The sequence below is a fragment of the Corella eumyota genome, chromosome 1 (genome assembly GCF_963082875.1).
Source record: "Corella eumyota chromosome 1, kaCorEumy4.1, whole genome shotgun sequence".
In the NCBI taxonomy this organism is placed as follows: domain Eukaryota; kingdom Metazoa; phylum Chordata; class Ascidiacea; order Phlebobranchia; family Corellidae; genus Corella; species Corella eumyota.
Window position 1 is genome coordinate 9,816,999 of NC_137490.1, and position 21,673 is coordinate 9,838,671.

General features: G+C 27.1%; 1 pseudogene across 1 annotated transcript in view; it reads left to right on the forward strand.

Moving 5' to 3' along the window:
- Window positions 1-21,673, forward strand: part of LOC145740706 (uncharacterized) — a 41,456-nt pseudogene that overhangs the window by 13,056 nt on the left and 6,727 nt on the right. Inside the window, exons 38-88 of the transcript XR_014280907.1 lie at window positions 11-120; window positions 287-513; window positions 642-787; window positions 1,029-1,122; window positions 1,331-1,517; window positions 1,725-1,899; window positions 2,050-2,169; window positions 2,387-2,520; window positions 2,637-2,771; window positions 2,919-3,070; window positions 3,344-3,537; window positions 3,768-3,905; window positions 4,148-4,270; window positions 4,593-4,717; window positions 5,322-5,544; window positions 5,676-5,743; window positions 5,890-6,028; window positions 6,329-6,520; window positions 6,714-6,894; window positions 7,313-7,464; window positions 7,790-7,984; window positions 8,142-8,293; window positions 8,764-8,970; window positions 10,443-10,569; window positions 10,874-11,012; window positions 11,353-11,489; window positions 11,740-11,883; window positions 12,058-12,290; window positions 12,547-12,821; window positions 12,930-13,033; window positions 13,205-13,329; window positions 13,565-13,756; window positions 13,898-14,000; window positions 14,437-14,607; window positions 14,827-14,963; window positions 15,102-15,284; window positions 15,516-15,708; window positions 15,875-16,012; window positions 16,289-16,458; window positions 16,661-16,772; window positions 16,937-17,186; window positions 17,326-17,428; window positions 17,870-18,018; window positions 19,115-19,302; window positions 19,635-19,774; window positions 19,978-20,070; window positions 20,150-20,362; window positions 20,499-20,700; window positions 20,782-20,937; window positions 21,151-21,305; window positions 21,429-21,629. The product of XR_014280907.1 is annotated as an uncharacterized LOC145740706 (transcript). The remainder of the gene's footprint in view (window positions 1-10; window positions 121-286; window positions 514-641; window positions 788-1,028; window positions 1,123-1,330; window positions 1,518-1,724; window positions 1,900-2,049; window positions 2,170-2,386; window positions 2,521-2,636; window positions 2,772-2,918; window positions 3,071-3,343; window positions 3,538-3,767; window positions 3,906-4,147; window positions 4,271-4,592; window positions 4,718-5,321; window positions 5,545-5,675; window positions 5,744-5,889; window positions 6,029-6,328; window positions 6,521-6,713; window positions 6,895-7,312; window positions 7,465-7,789; window positions 7,985-8,141; window positions 8,294-8,763; window positions 8,971-10,442; window positions 10,570-10,873; window positions 11,013-11,352; window positions 11,490-11,739; window positions 11,884-12,057; window positions 12,291-12,546; window positions 12,822-12,929; window positions 13,034-13,204; window positions 13,330-13,564; window positions 13,757-13,897; window positions 14,001-14,436; window positions 14,608-14,826; window positions 14,964-15,101; window positions 15,285-15,515; window positions 15,709-15,874; window positions 16,013-16,288; window positions 16,459-16,660; window positions 16,773-16,936; window positions 17,187-17,325; window positions 17,429-17,869; window positions 18,019-19,114; window positions 19,303-19,634; window positions 19,775-19,977; window positions 20,071-20,149; window positions 20,363-20,498; window positions 20,701-20,781; window positions 20,938-21,150; window positions 21,306-21,428; window positions 21,630-21,673) is intronic.

Sequence of the window (21,673 nt, forward strand, 5' to 3'; positions counted from 1 at the left end):
TATTATTAAGGAAATTCGAAACAGGCATTGGTTACAAGTTATGTTTGTAACAAACAGCAAATTTCAATTAGAAGCTAATTTGTTTAAACTTGGACATTTGTTGGATATCGGTTTAATAAAGTAAGGGGTTATGCGTTATATTTGTTTAGTTTATTTAACATTCTAGTAGATATGTTAGAAAATGATAAAATTTGTTATAATTATTTAAAGCAGTTAATGTGTAAATGAAAATTGATTTTAACTTAAAAATAAAACATTATAATTTAAAAGCAAATATTTTTTATAGGCGTAAATCAGAGATTAAAGACATTGCAATCTCAGCAAGTAAAGAGTTGGAACTGGAAGTCAAAATGAGAGGAGTTGAGGAAGAATGGACAGAGCAAGTTCTCTCGTTTAGTAACTACAAAAGAAGAGGTCCGGTTTATCTTGTTAAGGAAGATTCAGAAAGATTGTTGGAGCAGCTGGAAGATGCACAAGCATTGTTGGCAAACATGTTGACTTCAAAGCATATTGGTTGGTTAAATTTAATTTTGTTGAATCTTAATACAAAAAATAATATTTTAACCATAATTTGTTATTATGGTTGCCAAAGGTTTTATGAAATATCATTTTGATAAAAAATTTTGTATGGTTTACTTTAGGCCCCCTACGAGAAGAAGCAGCTTCTTGGGCAGAAAAGTTAAAAGGTGTGGTTGAAGTGTTAGATTTGTGGCTGGAAACTCAAGACTTGTGGCTAGATTTAGAAGCTGTTTTTTCAGATCATACAACCTCTAAAGAATTACCACAGGTCATCTTGTGGATAATGTTATGTGTAGCACTAATAATTAATTGCTATAGGAGATTCTACTGTGGTTTAAACAAAGAAAATATTGATATTATTCTTGTGGATATTTCTGGAAATAGTAATTAATTTATTAATTAGTTTTAAGATTAACAAAAGGGGTAACTTTAATGAATTTACCTATTAAATTATCCTGTTTTTGAGTTATAAATTACTAAATTAAAATAAACTAATAACAAAATTGTAGGAGGCGAAGCGATTTGCTATGGTGGATAAAAGTTATGTAAAATTAGTCAGAAGAGCTTTTGATACAAAAAATATATTGCAATGTTGCTATGGAGGTAATAAATTGTTATTTTTTGATACAATATAAAACGTTATGTAATTTGTAATAAAAAAACTTTAAACAGTTTTGGTAAATAAATAATTTGTTTAAATTTACAAAACAAGTAATCTTTATTTAAACAAGATGGTTTAAATTTTTTTTATTAAAGTAAAGTTATATATAAACACATATATATATGTACTATAAATTGTTTTATTTTAAAGGGGAGGTTCCCAAAGGAGTAGTACTACATCACATGCAAGAAGAGTTACAGAGTGTTTTTAAGTGTTTAACCCAATATTTAGACAAGAAAAGATCTGTTTGTCCTCGATTTTATTTTCTTACCGATACTGCTTTACTTTCACTTCTTTCAAGGCCGAATGATATTGAGTCAGTTAGACCCCATTTAAGGTATGATCGTATTGAATTCAAGGTGCAGTGTTTATAGGTAATCTTATTATGATTTTTAAATGACCTAAAATAAAATATTTCTGCCAAAAAAAATTAAAGTTTAACTTAATTGAAAAAATTTGTTTTGTATTTAGGATTTTAATATTTAGTTTTTTTAGTTACTATAAATTTTCTTGATTTAAATTTTTATTATTTAACATTTTTTAGAACAATCTTTAGTAGTATATCAGACATCAAATTGGAGAAGTTAACAACATGGTCAGATACAGGAAGTTCCCTTAAGAGTGCACAAAACACACCAACTCCTGTTCCACCAGATCGTAGATTTACATTGGGTGAGGATAACTCTCATTTGCGGTCTTCTGGTGTTAGGTTTAGATCGGTAAGTAGTTAATTAAAAGTAATCAATTTTAGGATCATTTATTTTGTCTTGTTTTATTACATGCTTTATATAGTTTTTTTATATCTAAAAATGTCAATGTTGCGATGTACCGTAATATTTTGTAATTTAAAACTAAAAATGTTTTATCAGGAAATTAAATCTACTGACAGTCCGCACTACACAGCAAGTTTAGCTGATGAGGTTAATGATAGTTACCAGGCGACCGCAGTTACTTCAATAGATAAAGAATTTTTATGCTTGGAGGAAGAGGTTTGTTATTTAGGTTAAATATGTTTTAATATGACTAAAAAATTTTTAGTAACTTTTCACTTTAACTTTAAAATCTTGAAATATTAAATATATTTTTAGTACAAAGATTTGTTTTACTTATTTATTGGTTTAATTTTTCTATAGTTTTGTGCCCAAAAAAATTGGTTGTGCGAAAAAAATTTTTTTAAATCTTTTTGATTTCTGGTGTTTTTTTTAGGTGAGCTTATATGAAGGAGTGGAGTTATGGCTACAAAATCTTCAAGATTCAGTTAGCAGAAGTTTACATAGTTGTATCTGTAAAGCGATCTATGACATTGAGAGTAATTTGCAAATTGAAGAGCTTGCTTACAAGTTGGTGTTTTGTATAATCTAATTTTCGTAGCAGTGTGCCAAAAATGAAGTAGTTATTTTTGTGCAAACATTTATGTTCAATATTTTTTTTTTTTTAATTTAACTTGTTGTCAAAGATATCCAGGTCAAGTTGTAAGACTATGTTTGCTGTTTCTATGGACACGGGAATGTGAACAAGCAATCACAGAGCTAAAATTTGACCGAAAATCTTTTCAAAATACTTGCAAGAAATTTGCAATCACAATAGCAAGGTAATTATTAATGTTGACAAAACAATTTAGTATTATAGAACAAAATGTGTATTGTATAATTTTTAATTTTTTTGGCATATTAACAACAAATATTCATGCAAAACCATTGTGGGTCTTTTATTTAATATTAAAAAAAATGTTTTATAGAATACCAGCTGTGCTAAACAGAGGTGTCTGGAAGGGATTAGATGAACCTATGTTACCTATTCACAAGTTAAGACTTGAAAGTATGGTTATGACATCTATTTATCTTAGAGACTCTATGGATGGTATGGCATTCAGAAAAATAAGAGAACTTGGTATTTAAGTGTTGTTTTTTTTTTAAATGTTCTGTTAAAAATTTTGAATACTGAAACTTTAATAAAGATTAAAAAATTTGTTGTTAAGCCGACCAAAATAAACTTAGCCTTTTATAACACTGACACATTTAAACACTAAAAAAGGCTAAGCTTTAGAAATCTTCTTAATTTTAAGCTGTAAGTTAGGTGTAATATATAAGGTATATATCAATATTTAAAAAATACTTTAAAAAGTGTATGCAATTTAAATTGTTTTTATTAACTATTCACTAGGTGATTTTGAATGGAGGCGAAGTATAAGATTATATGTTCAACAACATAAAGGCATTCAACAACACAATATTTGTTTTTTGGAAGCAAAGTATAACTACGGGCATGAGTTTTATGGGGTTACAAACACTTTTGTGTTAACTCCACTTACTGAAAAGGCATTTATATCTATGTCAATTGCTTCTCAGCAAACACAAGTAAGTAGGAGAATGATAATTTGATTCTTTTGTAGTTTTTTAATTGGAAATTTTGTAAACCTTTTGTCAAGACTAAATATTTAGTAAGCTAAAAAATAAATTTTAGGATTTTTAAATGTTGGTCTTTAAAAAAAAAATATATAATAAACTTTTTTGTAAAGATGTAATATTATTCAACATATTAAACTAAATTAAGCACATGTAAATATATTTAAATTAAATCTTTTTAGGGTTGTTGTGTTGTTGGAGAAACTAGTACTGGCAAAACTGAAACAGTCCAAGGTTTAGCTGCAATGCTGGGCAAGTTTTTGTACCTTATTAGTTGTTCCAAAAATTTGCAAGTTGACTCTATTTCAAAGATTTTACAGGTTTAGTTTTTCTATTTAAAGGATAAATATATATACATTGTATGTCAGTAACAAAATAAACTTTACAATAAAAAATTTTGTAATAACAAATATTTATGTATAGTTAATTTCACATTACTTTGAAAAATGCTTCCCATCCCCAAATTAATTAATATATTACAAAAAAAACATGGTTCTTTTTTTTCTTTTCTTTTTTGCATTAAGTAAAAAATTAACTGTGGGTTATATTTCTTGTGTTGCAGAGTTTATTGATTGATGGAACCTGGGGTTGTTTTGACGACTGTCATTTGTTAAACAAGAAGGCTCTGAGTGTTATATTGGAGTTTACCTCTGCTCTGTATAACCAGGTTGAGTCTAAGATACAGGTAAAAATTTTTAAATCATGTAATATAAAGTGTTGATTTATTGTATTTAGTTTGGATGCGTTGAAAACAAATATGTCTATTTTCATAAACTATTTTTTAAATTTGTGCGAAAGTTTGGTTTTAATACATCAACTTCGATAATTATATTTAGCTAGAAATTTTTTAAAACGAAATAATTTACTTGAGTGTTCCGTTTGACCTATTTCTATTATTTCGTCATATTTACACTGTTACTTGCTTTAAAACTATGAGTAAACTATTAATTGTGCAGATTTTTTTTGATTTTTTTTTCAAAGTTAATTTTAAGACACTTTCAAAACAGGCTGAAGCTACAATAAGTTGTCTGGAAAACAATGGTGAAGTGATAAGTATAAACCCAACTGTCCAACTTTTTTTAACCTACAACTCCTCACCTTCATACAGTAATCAGCTAACTACTTCTTTCAGGTTAAAAAGTAATATATTCATATGTATGCGATCAAATAAAAAAGTTAAACAAAACATGTATGTATGTCAAACTGGCAATGCATAAATAGCACTAATATATATTTGAACGCACTCTTGCATAATGTGGGATTTTTTTAAGATTTTTTTGAACAAAATAAACACAATAAAAAAAATTATTTGGATCACTTGTACTTTACGGTTTTCAAGAAAACTCTTATACTATACATTACTAGCAAATTCTCTCGCATACTTTGCAGTCCTTTGTAATTTTCTTTAATGTTATTATGATTTTTGCTGATTCTCACCGATGCTTAGCGATTCTTTCTATTACTCTACTATCCTCGCTAATTCTTTCTTAAACATTGCGGTTCTACCTAATTCTTTTCTAAACCTTGCAATCCTAGTGAAATCTCTTTTGTACTTTACAGTCCTAAGTTTTTCGAAGAACTGTAAAATACAAGTTATCCAAATATTTATATTTTAAATCAAAAATAAAATTTTAAACGAGGGTAGACGTAATTCACAACAAGATTATTTCATTTAAGGATTTTTATTTATTGTCATCAACAATCAGAACTAATACGTTTATAAACATTTTATACAGGGCATTGTACAGAATTGTAAGACTTAGTAAACCAGATATTGCTCATATTCTTAAGTCTTATTGTACTGCATTGGGACTTCGAGCACCTAAAGCTCTTTCTGATCGACTCCGTACATTACATGATCTTTCACACCAACAAATTCCAAGAAATGGTTATCATGAAGTTAATATTCAATCACTGATCGTCGCTTTAAATTTGGCCTCGCAGAAAAGAAAATCAAAGGTAAAAAGGAATATTTTTATTTACAAATATGTTGATTTTCAATGAATTGCAATATAAGGGTTTTTAACAAATTACAGTAAGTGTACTGTAAACACTGCCTATTTTTATTAAAAATAATTTTTTATTTAAAGGAGGAAAGAATAGAATCTCGAGCTGATGAATTAAAAATGTCACGATCTAATAGTCAAACTTCTGTCAGGTAAACTGTATTTTTTTAAAATAATTTAAAATGTTAAATTTAAAAAAGGTAAATAGCTCCTTTAGCTAGTATGTTAGTTTTCCTGGTAGAAGTACATTTACAAAAGTTAAGTACATTAACAAACTTAAATTAAAGTTTTTATTCAGAATTTCTTTACCTCAAGTAAGTCCATCTCCCACTGTTGCAAGGACAATGATTGGCGACAAAATATTGACAAAGAAGACAGCACCAAGTCCTAACACACTCACAAGTCAAGCTAAGGTTGATCATGGATTTGTTGCACAGGTAGATTCTAATTAGGTTTTTGTTTTTATTATATTTAAATAGTTTATGTATTATTTACTGCTGCTTTACTAAACTGGTTAACATACAGGTTGCTGTGCTATAAAATGTTTTGTATTTTGGTGTTAGTTGTTTAATCTTTCACTTGGCAAATGGAATTAAACAATTGAAAAATATGACTAATTTTAATTTATTTAAGAGTGTTTCTTTACCCTATTAAAAAAATAAATTTTAGGTTCTTCGAAGCATAAAATTTAAAAAAAAAACTTTTTCTAGATATTTTTTAACAAATTACACTTTTAGGCATTACTTGAAACAATTTCTTCGGGACTGATTGCATCGGAGCATTTAATATTTAATAATATAGTAAGAGATGTATTTAGTGGAATCCAGTTTGTTAGGGATGTCCTTACTTCAATGAGTAACAATTCGCCCAATGGAAATATACCTTCCTCAGCTGCTAAAAATCATGACTTAGAAACTGCTATTCAACAGGTGAGTAAGTTACAAAAAAGTAAAAAAGGGTAAATAAAGAATTTTTAGATTTTTTTTAATTATACAAAAAAACAAATTTTGGGTTACAGACAGGTACTTAGACTATTTTTATCTTTTTTTAATTTTTCTTACATCATCTCTAAGATATAGTTTATTTAAGATATAGTTTAAATTTTTATATTTCTTATTTTAGATTGCTCAGGAAAGAGGTTTGGTACCACACTCGAACTGGTTAAACAAGGTTACTTACTTGTACCAAATGGCTCAGTTAAGACAGGGTGTTGTTCTTTCAGGGAATAGTGGGACTGGAAAGTCAACAATTTTGTCTGTTCTAGTGGATTCACTGTGTCTTTTACCACAAAATCAAGGTTCAGGTAAGTCAAGTTGAATTTGTTGATCAAGCGATATTTAACTGAAAAATCATGTGTAAATATTTAATAAATGTGGCTTTTTTTTAAATTACGAGGCTGATTTTATTTTTTTCCTATTGTTTTAAAATATTGTTAATTGTGTATTTTTGTCTCTTACATTTCTTAGATACATTATTGCATGCAACATATATATATTAAAAAAACAAAAAATTCAGTTTTGTTATTTAGAATTCACATTTTAAGTTTAAAAAAAATTAGTTACAACTTAATAATATTTATAAAATAAGTCACAGTGTTTTTGTAATTTAGTTTAAAAGATAGTTATTGAAATACTATAAAAGATAGTTAAAAAATATTTAGTTTAAAATATAGTTATCGAAATATTTTTTTTAAATAACTGTAAATTATAAATGTTGTTAAGGTCGAGCTACTAGCCCAGCATTGTCAAGTCATAAACTCCAGCGCCTTAATCCTATGACAGTTGATGATTTTAATTTAATGTTTGGCACAGTCAATCCTTCAAATGAATGGGTGGAAGGCATTCTAACTCATGCTTGGAGAAATGCTAACAGGGTTTAGAATTTTTAATTTGCAAATTTTTCTATATTAACTTCAGTAAATGTTGAATTTTGTTAGATTTAATTTTTTAATTCCATTTCAAATTATAACATTATGTGTTTTAAAATGTATTTAAATAGGTAATAACATGAGATGTCGGTAGCTGTAAGCAAAAAAAATTAGTAGGTTAATGATCAATAATATTCAAAACTAACAAAAGGGTTTTGAAACTTTGGGAACTACAAATGAGAAGTTATAATTAAGCTGTAATTTTGGCTTTCCTACATCAAAAAAGGTAACAAAAAAAAAATTTTTTATTCTCTTGTACAAATTTTTTTAGAATCAAAGTACAACTTGGTTATGTTTTGATGGTCCATTAGCCAGTTCTTGGTCTGATAGGTTTAACAGTGCATTGGATGGACACAAAGTGCTAACTTTAAGCAACAGTGAAAAACTTCATCTCACAAACAATATGAGACTAATATTTGAAACCACGAATCTTAACAATGCTTCACCAGCTTTATTAGCTAGAACAGTAACATTAATTTTATATTTTTGGATTTAAATTACTACTGTTATTTTTGAATAATAAACTGCTTTTAATCTATAGACTTAACCCTTTTTTGTTTAAAACTTCAATTTTACTATAGGGATTTTTTTATATTACAAATTTTAAAAAAAACTAATTACAGGGAATTGTTTATGTTGACAAATATGTATTAGGATGGAGATCCTTAGCACAATCATGGCTTGAAACAAGGTCCAAAGAAGAAGTTTTAGTATTACAAAAATCGTTTAACAAAACATTGGACCCTGTTTGTCAGTTTGTATTTGCAGAAGCAAGGTTTGTTAGTTATTAAATATATATGTTTAGACCATTTTAGTGAAATCTTAGCCTTGCTTAGATATTTTTTACCTGTGAATATTGCCAATCCGTTAACTTGTAAATTGATTATATTCTTGAAAGTGATAATAGATTTCATTCTTGTGAGTGATATAACATATAAGTAAAGTTTTTTGTTGTTAAGTCATTAGTAATCGAACCTACGGGGTTTTGTGATAATGTTAGGTTTCTTTTACCCATTGCATCTTGCTAATTTAAAGTCATGGGTCTTATAACTTTAAACATTAAGTAATATCCAATTAAGTTTTTGTTAAATATAATTGTTCTATATTACCAAACACAATTAAAGTCCTACCATTTGGATGAAAACAAACATGGAGGAAATTAATTAATCTAAACAGAACAATAATAAAAATATAACAACTGCATTTTGGAAAATATATTAAAAATTTACAATCTTTATGTTAAAGATTAAAGATTCCCGTCTGTGAAGTTGGTCTTTTTAGTACATGTCTCACTTTGTTAAATGAAATGTTAAACGAACAGCAACAGCACATTGGAGGTGATTTGCATGTGGAAAGGCTGTTTTTGTTTTGTCTTGTGTGGGCATTTGGTGGCTTGCTCGAAGGTCCTTCTATCAAAGGTTTTAGTGATTTACTAAAAACATTGTCATCTGCGTAAGTAACATTATTTTTGTTTGTTGTAGTTTTCTTAATAAAGAAAATTCCTATTATGTGACGCTCGACATCATCATCATAAGTTTATATGCTGGCAGACAGGAAAATAACCCTATTTTGCCCTTTTTTAGCCAGTTGTTGAACTTTTTTAAAAATTTTTTTCAGAAAACAAACTTGGCATAAAAAGCAAAATTTAGTCATATTTTATAAGACAGTTCTTACTTTTAAAGTATTTTTATTTAGACAGGCTGTATTTGTAAAATTATAACAAATTAAGGTTATGTTGTTAATTTTGAAAGTTCACCGGTCAAAAACGATTGATATTGGCCCACATACACTTACAAGAAACAGACAGACCAGTGTAATTAAAGCGAAGTTAACTATTAAGACCGCCTTAGTCTTATTTAAAATAAAATGATTTTAACGTTGTTAAATAATACATTGTCAAATAGTTTAACTAATTACTAATTGCTTTTTTGTTTATTAAAATTTAAAGATATCAGAAATTTAAAAACATGGTTCTAAAAAACTAAAAGTTTTAAAATTTTAGTATGTTGTTCATTATTAGATTATGTTTTCATTCTCCTATTTTGAAAATTTTGTTATCACCGATTAGTAATTTCTTGTTTCTTTATTAAAATTTAAAAATCGTTTGAAGGTTTTTAAATTTTGGTCAATTGTATATTATTGTTTTGTTGTCAAAATAAGATTATTTTTCTATTTCTGCCAGCATTTGAACTTATGACGTTGACGACGTGCGTCACATGAATCGTGAGCGTTTTCCTGTTAACAATATTTTAACTTTAAATCCAGATATTGCAAAAATTAAATTTAAAAGTAATGGTATTCTTGTGCAAGATGAAAAAATTCCAACACTATTAAAAAAGAAACCCTGCGACCACACAATCCCTTTAAGTGATCAATAATTAAAAAACCTGTAAAAATATGTTTATTAAATTTGTTGCATTTGTTTCAAAAAAATATTGAGCTGTCGAAGGGGAAAAAAATTAAAGTTACATGCTTATGTTCATTAAGGGCAATCAAGACTGTAATTTAAAATTAGGCTTGATTTCGCTTTAACCTTAAGTACTCACGTTTAAGTATTTATTAGAATTTTTATTTTAAAATAATGTCACTGCAAAAAAATAATTTCAAAAATAGTCTTGCTTGTTTCTGCATTAAAGTGATAAATATCATAATATAAAACAAGATGTATTGAATAATTTGTTGCGATCTTTTAAAATTTCAACAGTGTTTTTATTTATATAAAATTGCCTAGCTTAATTTAAGTCGTCACTAGTTAGTAATGAGAACTATGTTTATTGAATATATCCCATTAGGCTTGTATAAAAATCTAACCACTGTGGGAAAAAAAAGCCTAAGGGTTGTTTTTTTTGTATACGTTAAACAAGGTTGACTTTGCAGCCTACCTTAATTAAAGTAACTTATTACACAACTTTTATGTTGTTTAGCCTACCTGACTATGATCATGAGATTTCAGTGTTTGATTATTATGTGGATGAATCAGGTGAATGGGATAGTTGGATGGCTAGAGTACCCGAAGCAACGTACACAGGCACTACTGATATCCTTGGCGAAGTAAGTCGTGAAAAGTGATGTGCATGTTATGTTTTAGTTAAGAACATGGGAAAAAATAATTTTGAGACTGTGTAAAATCACTTAGATTTCAGTTATATGTAAAATATAATTTTGCTCACTTTGTTTTTTTAAAGTTAATTAACTTTTTAAGGTGAAGGTGTGTTAACAAAACTTGTGTAATGATAAATGCCGCTACATAACCAGTACATTACCTCCACTGCCTGGCTAAAATATATTAAATGGCTCTAAATTAAACATTTTAAAAAAATTTTTAATTATTATTATTTGAACAAATTTTTTTTAGGTTTTTGTGGATACAATTGAAACCATCAGAGTACGAAGTTTGCTTGACTATGCTCATATGGCTCATAAACATGTTTTAATAATTGGTGAACGAGGAATTGGAAAAACTTCCCTTGTTAACGACTTTTTAGACTTACAAGGTATATGATGTTTATTCTTGTAAACTATATTTGATATGGTATTTTATTTAATTCTAAGGACCCATATTAATTAGATTATAGATTACAGCTGTTAATTTTTTTACTAATTAAATAAATATGAATAAAAAAATAAATTGTAATCAATAATTTAATAGCATAAACTTAAACTAAGATTTGATTTGACCATCCATACTTTATACATAATTAGAAAAACACTTTGCTTTATTGAAAATAAATCGAAATACAAAATTTCATAAATTTTTATGTAATTTTTTTATTCAAATATGTACTATCAGTGTCAGAAATTATTATCAACATCTGTGGTTTTTAAAATTTTTAGACAAACAAGCAAGTGTGTTAAAAAGATTGGTGTTCAGTCACTCCAGTACAGCTTCACAGCTTCATAATTTTATCCAACATAATATTCAACACAGACAAGGTTTTGTTTATGGGGCGAAAGATGGAAAATATTTAGAAGTTCTTAATTTTTTTATTTTTTTAGTAAAATTATGTTTTTATTAGTATTACTATTTTTATTATTATCACTATTATTCATATTAATAACAAATAACTTAAAAACTGTTTTTATATATTAGATTCTAAACTCTTAGGTTTAACTGTTTAGATTTTTTTAAATTTGTTTTTAACAAATAATGAAATTATTTTAAATACTCAATATATTTTTTTTTATAAAGTTACTTAAATTAGTTTTCAAAATTTTGGACAGGCTTTCATCGATGATATAAATCTACCAGCACAAGACAATTCATGCGTTCAAAGAAACAATGAATTATTAAGGGCATTAGTTGATGACCAGACCATTTGTAAATTGACTAAACCTTTTGAATGGAGAACTATTGAAGGATTCAAGGTTTTTGTTATAAAACTAAACCTAAATAATATTGCTTAAAATTCATTACTATTTTTATACTCTTCCTTAGTAAGTTATATTTACTTGAAAAAAAAAGAAAGTTGTAATTAAAGCTGTTAAACTTTTGTTGTTTTTCATTTTATGTAGTTTAACAACAGTTATAAAATTGTTTAGGTTTTAGCAACTTTATCAACAAGTGATTCTGAATTTACTCTGGACCCTCGCTTACTTCGACATTTTGCTGTTCTTCGACTACGATCACCATCAAGTAGTGATCTACGCAGCATAATGTATTCTGTGTTGGAAGCAAATTTATCAGATAAACCACTTGTACAAGAATTGCATGAATGTGTTACAACTGCTTCATGTAAACTGATAGAGTTTGTAAAAGATGTGTTAAGACCATGGTAAGCGTTTTCGGGAATTTATTTTTAAAATATTTATTTATAAATTGTTTATTTACTTAACATCTTATTAATTGCAAATAAAAAAAGATTGAATTAATATTTTTGTTCAAAAAAAATATGTTAAATGAAATTTATTTTGTAAAATAATATATTTTACAAAACTTTATTTATTTATTGTGTTTAATACTGTAACATTTTTTTCTCAATACTCTAAAACCAAGTAAAATATTAAAAGTAAACAATTAAATGCTTTTAGCCCAATGCCAGGAAGACATCATTATGCTTTTAGTCTTCGGCAGCTTACGAAAATGTGTCAATGTTTACGACGCTTAGTTGAAGAGGATCGAGCCAATGAAAATTATGTCATATCGCTATGGCAACATGAGATGGAAAGATTAATTGGAGATCAGTTGTGTAGGACTTCTGATATTCTTTGTTTTGAGGAACAGTTGCAAAAAATTACTAATGAAACCTTCGCAAGTTTTTTGGAGAAAAAAACAGATACTAAGAAATGTTTTGTTACATTTCCAGGTTTGCTTATTCTAAATAATTTTCATGGTTTAAATAGTTAATTTTTAATTAAGTATGAAAAAATATTTTTACGCTTATTAGTGTGTAATTGCTGTTTTAACATTATAGTTGAAACTAAACTACACCACAGGCCAATAGCTAGTTCTCATCGTTCAATCAGAATAGAATTGCATGCAATTGATGATCCAAAAGAAACATTAGATTGTTTAAAGGTTTACTTGTACTGCATTTTGTCATTAATTTTATCCATAGCCAAAAAAAAAAAACTCAATTAATAAAAATGAATATAATTTTTTGTGATGTTGTTTTAATGTCTGTGTTGTATCATTTTTTATATTGTTAAATTTTTTATAAAAATTATAGTGTAAATTTATGTATTTTAGGCACACTTAGTGCATTACAACGAAGACCAACAGCAAAGTAATATGGCTTTAACCAACTTAATATTTAGTGAAGATGTTCTTTCTCATATTATTAGGATACACAGAGTTTTGTGTTATCATCATGGGTATTTAAAAAAAAATTTAACATTAAACATTATTATATATATATAATTATTGAATTTGTTTTGAATAACAATTTTATTATTAATTAATTTTTAGAAAAAAAGACTCATTTTTAACATGATTTTAAAAGGAAATCACTGATTTTTTAACATATATCTTTTTAATTAAACATTGCATGTATATTTTTAATTTTTTGTTGTAAAAATTTCTTTTAATTTTTTTATTAAAAAATTACAGTGGAAGTTTAGTGGTAGTTGGTGCAGTGGGAAGCCATTTAACTCAACTAACACGACTTGCATTACATGTTGCTGATCTACGACCTTTCAACATTGACTCTTCACGCCAGACTGCTTTCTTTGATAGTCTCAGAACAGCTGTTAGGGTAGCAGGCACTGAAGGTCAGCCTGTATCCATTGTTTTATCTGCAAGGTAGGTTATTTCACTTTGAACAGATTTTTGTACTAAATATTAAAAAAGACTTTTGTTTATTGTAAAAAACACTTTAATATTTTTAACTACTAATAAATGCAAAAAATAAAAGGTATTTAAAATTTAATTTAAATTTATTAGAGAATTAAGTGATCCTTTGTTTCTTGATGCTATTAACAGTCTTCTTGTAGCTGGGGAATACCCACATCTGTTCTCAAATGATGAAATGGATGGATTGCTTCAGGTATCCTTAATGATTTTTTAACACTTTATTAATTATTCTTGCTAAAAATTTGCTATAAAAAAGGAAAGTAAGTTAATTTAAATCTTCCATCTACATAATTTGTGGATAATTTTTTTTTTGTATGCCTAATAAAAATTTACACAAAATTTTTTTTATTATGTATAATATTAATATTGCACTTCAAAAAACAAGCAACAGTAATATATAATTATGTTATTATTGTAACTTATATATTAAAATATTTTTTTGTGTTTTTTAAATGCAATATTTACCTTGTTTTAGTACTTAAATATTTCTTTCCAGAAGGTGTCTTTGACTTTTAAGCAGTAAAAAAAACAACAGGACTTCAGTTTTCAATTATATGTTATGGCAACAATTTAAGTATTAGATATTTGTATAGTTTATACTAAGTTTTAGAAAATTTGCTATTTTTTAGGTTCTCACCCCAACCCTTAGAAGGCACTATCCAAATATGATGAGTGACCCAATCAAATTTTTTGTTTCCAGGGTAAAGTGTAATCTTCACATAGTTATGATACTTCCTCCTCACCACAACCTTCTTAAAGTTGCTCTTCATCAATACCCTGGTGTGGTGTTAGAATGTCAGGTTGGAAAAAAGACATTTTTTAAAAAGGCCTGTGCTATTTTTGGCCATTGTTATAAACTGGGTTATTTATATTAGTCAACAAGTGTCATTAACATAAAAGTTTGTTTAAATTTGTTAACTGTAATTATTAAGCTGAATAAACTAAGATTTACATTTATTAACTATTTTAGTCTTGTCTTATAGTTGAATTATATTTATCTAAAAACTTTTACTAATTAGGTAATGTGGATTAGAGACTGGCCACAGGATATCTTAATTCAACAAGCTGAGTTTTTTATTAACCACCACAAGGTGGCCCAAGACACTTCAACTAGAACTCGAGAAGCTTTGACTATGGCTATTGCAAACATGCACAGGTAAATATATGAGCATCTTACCTCTTTCAAAAGTTGGTTAAGCTTATATAGCTTAGAATTATTAGTTTTTCAGATTGGTGATAAATTTTTTGTTTTTTAAAGGGAAAACAAGGTAAATAGTTAAATTTTTTGTTTTAGTTTAACACTGAGAGATTGTAAACAAACAAGTTGGGCGGGTGAAACGAATGTAAGTATACCTGTTACTGGTACAAGTTTGCAACAAAAAAAAGACAAAGAATCAATTAAGGTGGAAAAAATGGAGATGCCAAACTTGCCATACTCGAAAACGATTTTGTTGGAAAGAATAAAGTTTTTAAACAAGTAGATACAGTGTTTTTTAAATCATATTAAATAAATTTGGTGAATTATCGGTATACAGTGAGTTTGTTTAATATATTTAGCCTTTTTTATGTAATTTAAATTATTTACTTTAAGATACAGAACAAAAACTTTTTCAATTCATGTTTTAATACCTAAAGCTAATTTCAATGTAAGAAAACCAAAACATTATTTAAAAATGATTTGCTTAAATTGTTATGGAAATTGCTGCAGAAGCACCGAGAAGCGATCTTCAGTGGAGGTGTTTGTTGGCCCGTACACATATCGAAAATTTATGGAATGTTTGCATTACCTATATGAAAAGAACAGTAAAGTGTTGGATAAAGAAACAAACAAGTTGAGAGATGCTCTAGGAACTTTGGATGAAACTAGAAAGGATGCCAAAACCATGCAAAAAGCTATTAAGGTAAAATAACTAATTCAACCGATCAGAGAAAAAAAAAATATTTATTTATAAATTAGTTAATAATATTTTACCATAACATTAGAGTTAAACTACAAACCTTTTTTAATAAAAATAGTTTTATGTTAAATAGATGTAGCAAAAAATATAAGTAGCAATTTTTTTTTAGGTTTTAAGATGTCAGTTCAACCAGGCACAAAAAAAGGTGAAAGACCTGTTCAAACAGCTTACCACAGAAGCAACAAGGTTAGAAAAATTAAAGGCTCAATATGGAACAGGAGGAGGATCACTACATGCTTTTTTACAAGTATTTTTACTTAAGTTTAATTTATTCATTTTAAATGTAGAAGGGTGACTTTGCTGCCTAGTTAATGGATACTTACAATTTTTTTATTTTATTGTAATATTGATCTGGGTGACTCATCTTTACAAATTTTTTATAAGTTTTTTTTAATGTTATTTTGAAGTTTTGTTTTTAGGAACAATACTAATAAAATTTAAAATATTTTTGATAAAATTTTGTGATCTCCAATATATTTTTTTTAGCTTTTTAATTACTTTACTTAAAAAAATATGTCTTTAGTTGAATCAAGATGAAGAGTCAGACTATGAGGAAGATATCCTATTAAGGTTTGAGGAAAATGATGAATATGATTTTCAGTTTGATGCAATACGAGAAGCAAATTTAAAGTCAAAAAAAGTTCAGGTTGATGAGGATATAATGATGGCAAAAAAGAGTTTAGAAGATGCAAGGTTGATATTTAATTTCGAAAATTAATAATATATTCTGAAATTTTTTATATTAACTAAGAATAGTCTGCATTATTAGTGGATCTTTTTTGTACAACTGTCTTTTAAAAACAAAACAAAAACTTAATTTTTAAATAAAAAAAACCTTTTTTAGAATACTCTTTAAATACATTAATTTTTTTTAATATATTAAAATTGGTAACAGGCTAAGCCTCGCAACAGCCAAACACCAAGTTGAACATTGGAGAAATAAAGTAGATCGAGGTTGTATTGAAAGACTAAAAGCTTTTAAGAAACCTCCGGATCTTGTGGCTCAAGTAATTTTAAGTTTTAAAACTAGTGAAAATAATATTATGAATAACGCAATGGATAGATATTAAAACAAGTTTTAAATTATACTTTGTGTTACCGTATTAATACATTCAGCAATGATTTTTTGACAGATTTTATTAATCTCATTATTTTTTAAATACTTTTATAGGTTTTAGAAATGGTGATGGTTCTTGTTGGTGCAAGGCCTTGGTTATCTGGATCACGAGCTGACCAGCAATCACAAGGAAGAACGGATTCAAAAACACCACGCACTAACCGTCGTTTTGCCAGTGAGGTGGAAGGTTCAGATAAATCTTCAAGGGTTTCTTCAGGCAGTACTTTGAAGGCAAACAAAAAACAAACTCATGGAAAACCAGCAAAGTTGCAAAGGCAGATGACACAGTCTTCTTCGAAATTTGGTAACTAAAGTAAAAAATATTATAACTTTAAAGTTAAAGTATAATAATAATAATAAACCAGAGTACGAATTGGCTGGCGACCAATAATATATTGGATATAAAATAAATAAAATTTATTAATACTATGTTTTTTTTAAAGCCAAATCTGGGGGAAAGGGAGAAGGATATGTGGATAGACATAAATGGAAGAGTATGCAAAATTTTATGAACGATACTGTTAGATTTGTGGATATGATTCACAGGTTAGACAACCATGATTTAATAATAGAAAAAGGCAATTTTTTTATAAGTCTACAATCAAATTTTTCAAGCTTTTTTTACTACTATTATTGTTTTTGCTATAATTCTATAAATGCTTAAAAATACCCTTATGCCTAAATTTTGGTAAAAGTAGTAACAGTTGGAAAGGCGGTTTAATGGGGGTTATGGCAGTAATGGCATTGGTATAAGTGATAGTAGTATATAGCATTTTAGGTATCTAACTCTTCTTGTTGCAAACTTATTATTTTAAATCTTTTGTAGCCTATGTTACAGGCAATTCTACACTTATTTTATTGAACTAGTATCACCAAAAATACAAATTAGCATCTAAAATTGAGATATCATGTATCATAGCTAAACATAAATAGACTAAATTTTTAAATACCTAGATATTTAACTGGTAAATTGTAAATTTGTTACAGTGTTGATTGGGAAACTGGGTTACGAGAATCTACATACCATGAAGTTGAACCATATTTATTAAAAGGTAAAGAAGGACAGGAAGGTGTTACTGGAGAGGGTTCTTTATTGCAAGAATCACAAACAACTATTCAACAAAGAAAAGCAACGGGTCAGTACTATTTTTTTACACTGTCAAATTGCGTGTTTGTTTATTTTTCAGCTGAGATAATTATATAGAAAAACCAGACATACACAACTAAAAATATTACAAGGCTTGACTTTTTTACATATGGATATACAAGTTGGGCCTTAAAACGGGTAAAAGGTTATGAAAATATGTATTAACTTGTTATATAAAAAAAATATTTATATTAAAACGCAATCAGCATAACTTTTTTTGTTAATTTAAAAATTTATTTTAGTTCTAACTAGATTTATTTAATAAATAAAAGTTGGTTCGAAATTGTTTGATTATTTAAAAATTTAAATCTATATAAAAACTTTTGATAAATTAAAAAGAAAAATATAAGTTTATTTTTTTAAAACTAAACCAGGGGCTTCGCCTTCAAAGCATTGATATTATGATAAACCTTAAATTATATTTTACAAGCCTTTTATCAATGTTCAATTTTTAATTAAAAAATAAGCATAAAAACCCAATCTATAAAACCCAATCAAAAATTTTTTTTTTGTTTTTGTGTTATTAATATTATTATACATATTTTGTCAAAATTTCAAAGCCTAATCTATCTTTAATTTCTATCTTTGATTCTTACAAGAATTTAAATATAATAAACAAACAAAAATATTTTTTTTATACATTCTAAGGTTGTTAATATCATGATATACAATTAATCAATTTATGAAAACCTATAAACGACTTTTAAATTTTTTAATAAACAAACAAGCAATTACTAATTAGTGATAATTAAATTTTCAAAACAAAAAAATATGCCCACAATATTATTATAAACAACATAATAAATTTTAAAACTTTTAATTTACTAGAACAAAAGTTATTCTAACTTAAAATTTAATTAGTGATAAACTTTTTATAATCAAACAAGCATATATTTAACAAAGAAAATGTAAGTTTTTTACCCATTTTCGAACCATATTTTTACTTATATTTTTAACCAATATTTTCACATTTTACTTATACTTTCAACCAATAATTTTTTACTTTAACACGAACAGCGAACAAGACGATATTTGTTTTGAAATTTAAGATTTTGAACCATAATTACCCTATAATCTTTTTACAGGTATAGTTGGTATAACGATTTCAGCTGCAAGGTACAGCAGTGAAGATGCAGCAGTGTTAGTTGAATACGTAATTTCAATTGTGGAGTACACAAGATTATGTGAACCACTTAAGCAAGCCATGGATCATTTAAGTAGACTTGAAATTGAAAAGGAAAAAATTCAAAAGGCTGAAATTGAAGATAAAAAGGTAAGAAGAAAATTAGTTGATCAATACAATTTTAACTTTTTTATTCATTAATAGTGCGATTTTTGTAGCACGTTACTTAAGAGTGCTACAGAATAAAAGCACTGAAAATTGAACATGGTTTTAACACGACTACTCCATGCCAAAAACTATACTGTAGTAGTCCGATAAAGCAAACAATAATCATGTTAAAAATGCTTTAGTATCAACTTTTTTATTTTAAAAATATATTTGTTAGTGGAAATAAGTCTTACTTTAAATTTTGTTATTTTTCATGTAGTAGTAAACTGTTTTTTATAACAGTTTTTAACACTTAAGTTGACAATTTTTTTTAGCCACTAGCAAAAATAGATGACAGTGATATGGGAGAAAGTGAAGCTGATGAAGAAGATTTTGGAAACACTACTTCCATCGAGGGCTTAGTTAAAGATGATATACAAAACCTTCAAAATCAAGTGGATGTTCTACAGCAAAAGTGAACAGCATTTTATAATTTAAATCAGATTTTACTCTGTGGTCATTAAAATAATTAATATGCTATTAAGAAATAATAGTTTAAAGTGGTCATTTATTGTAAAAAAAAGTGTATAAAATAAATGTATAATTTGTAAATATTTTTTTTGGCAATTTAATAACTAACAACTATTAAAATCCTAAAACTAGTATTATTGTTTTTAGGTATGATGAAGCTGTAATAAAAAAACACAGATTAAAAGATGAACTTACAACCTCTCAAGAACGTCTTCGATCTGCTATCAGCACTCTTGAAAAGTAACTAGTTTTTTTTTTAATTTTTTTATAATTTATGAATGTTATTGTAAATTATCACGTAAGCAAATGCATTGTTTAGTATTAAGTCGTTGGAAAAAGATTGGAAATTAGAGTTATCAGAAATTATCAGCAAGGAGCAGTTGGTCACCAACTGTATTCTTGCTTCAGCTTATTTGACATATTGTGGGGCAATGACCTCAGACAGCAAAAAAAGAATGGTTGTATTTTATTGTCATGTTTGCAAGCATTATGAATTGCCCATTCCCAACAGGATGCTTTTTAATAACTACAGGTAATTCTTTTTTTAACGATAAGAATTTCCTTTTTAATAACAAATATTATTTGTATTTAATGGAATTATTCATTTACTTAAAATTTAACAGGTCACTTGTGTAACTAGGTAATAATAACATTTTTTATTTTTGTAGATTATCTGAATTCAATTTTACATCGGTTGAAATTCAAGCTTTCATAACCAAAAATCTGCCTGTGGACGACTTTACTCTAGATCAAACATGCTTGCTTACTTTTCAACATGCTACCTGGTGTGTAATCTGTGATCCCGTGTCAAAAGTCATCGATTGGTTGAAAGGTTATACAGAAAATAATCTATGTGTGGTTCAATATCATGTAAGCATGTGTATTTTTGGTTGTTTTTATACCCAAAAACAGTTAGGATAATTTTTGTACCTTGTAAAATAACTTTTTTAGAATCTCCGAGCTCAATTTGAGACAAGTTTAAGTGAAGGAAACACTTTACTGATAACCTACTGTGATGTACAAGAACTAGCTAAGGATTTTCGATTTAAAGAAGTTTTTAGGCAACGAAAAAAGTTTCATGAAAGCAGAACCCCTTTTAAAATAATGGTATGTTACTATAAGTATTTTATTAACATTTTTTTGTATAACTGTATGATTAGATTATATATACTTAACATATATTATTTTATTTATATATGTTACCTTGAACTAATTATATAAAATCTAGAAAACAATTTGTGTAAATATTAAGAAATTAATTATGAAAGATTGTTAACTCAGTTTTTGAAGCAAGGCTATAAATATTTAAAAAATTGATAGGTTGGTGACCATGAAGTGGAATGTAGTCCTTCATTTAGGTTATACATGCACACTACTACTCTACCACAAGATGTCCCACCAGAGCTGGCAGCTTACACTACTGTGGTATATAATCAAACAACAAGAGAAGGAGTAAAATGTGAATTATTAGATAGGTAACTTTAACATGTTTTTTTTATGTAATTACACTTGATAACACAAATTTGTTTTTAAACTTGTGTGTTTGGAAGATTGCTTTTTAGCATTTGTATTCAATTGTAAAATGTATTTAATTTTAGGTTTATGAGGTTGGAAAAACTAAGACTGAGAGATGAATGGTCTGCAACACAACGAGACAAAATAAGAAATATGAAAACCATTCAGGAATTTGAGGACAATATCAAGATGATATTGGCTGGTGATGCGAGGTTGTTGAATGACATTGTGGCCACTAAAAAACTCGCTGAAATTAAAAAGAGATATGACGAAGCATTAGAGACGTAACTAAATTAACTAAATGTTATAAATTTTTACAAAGTTGTTT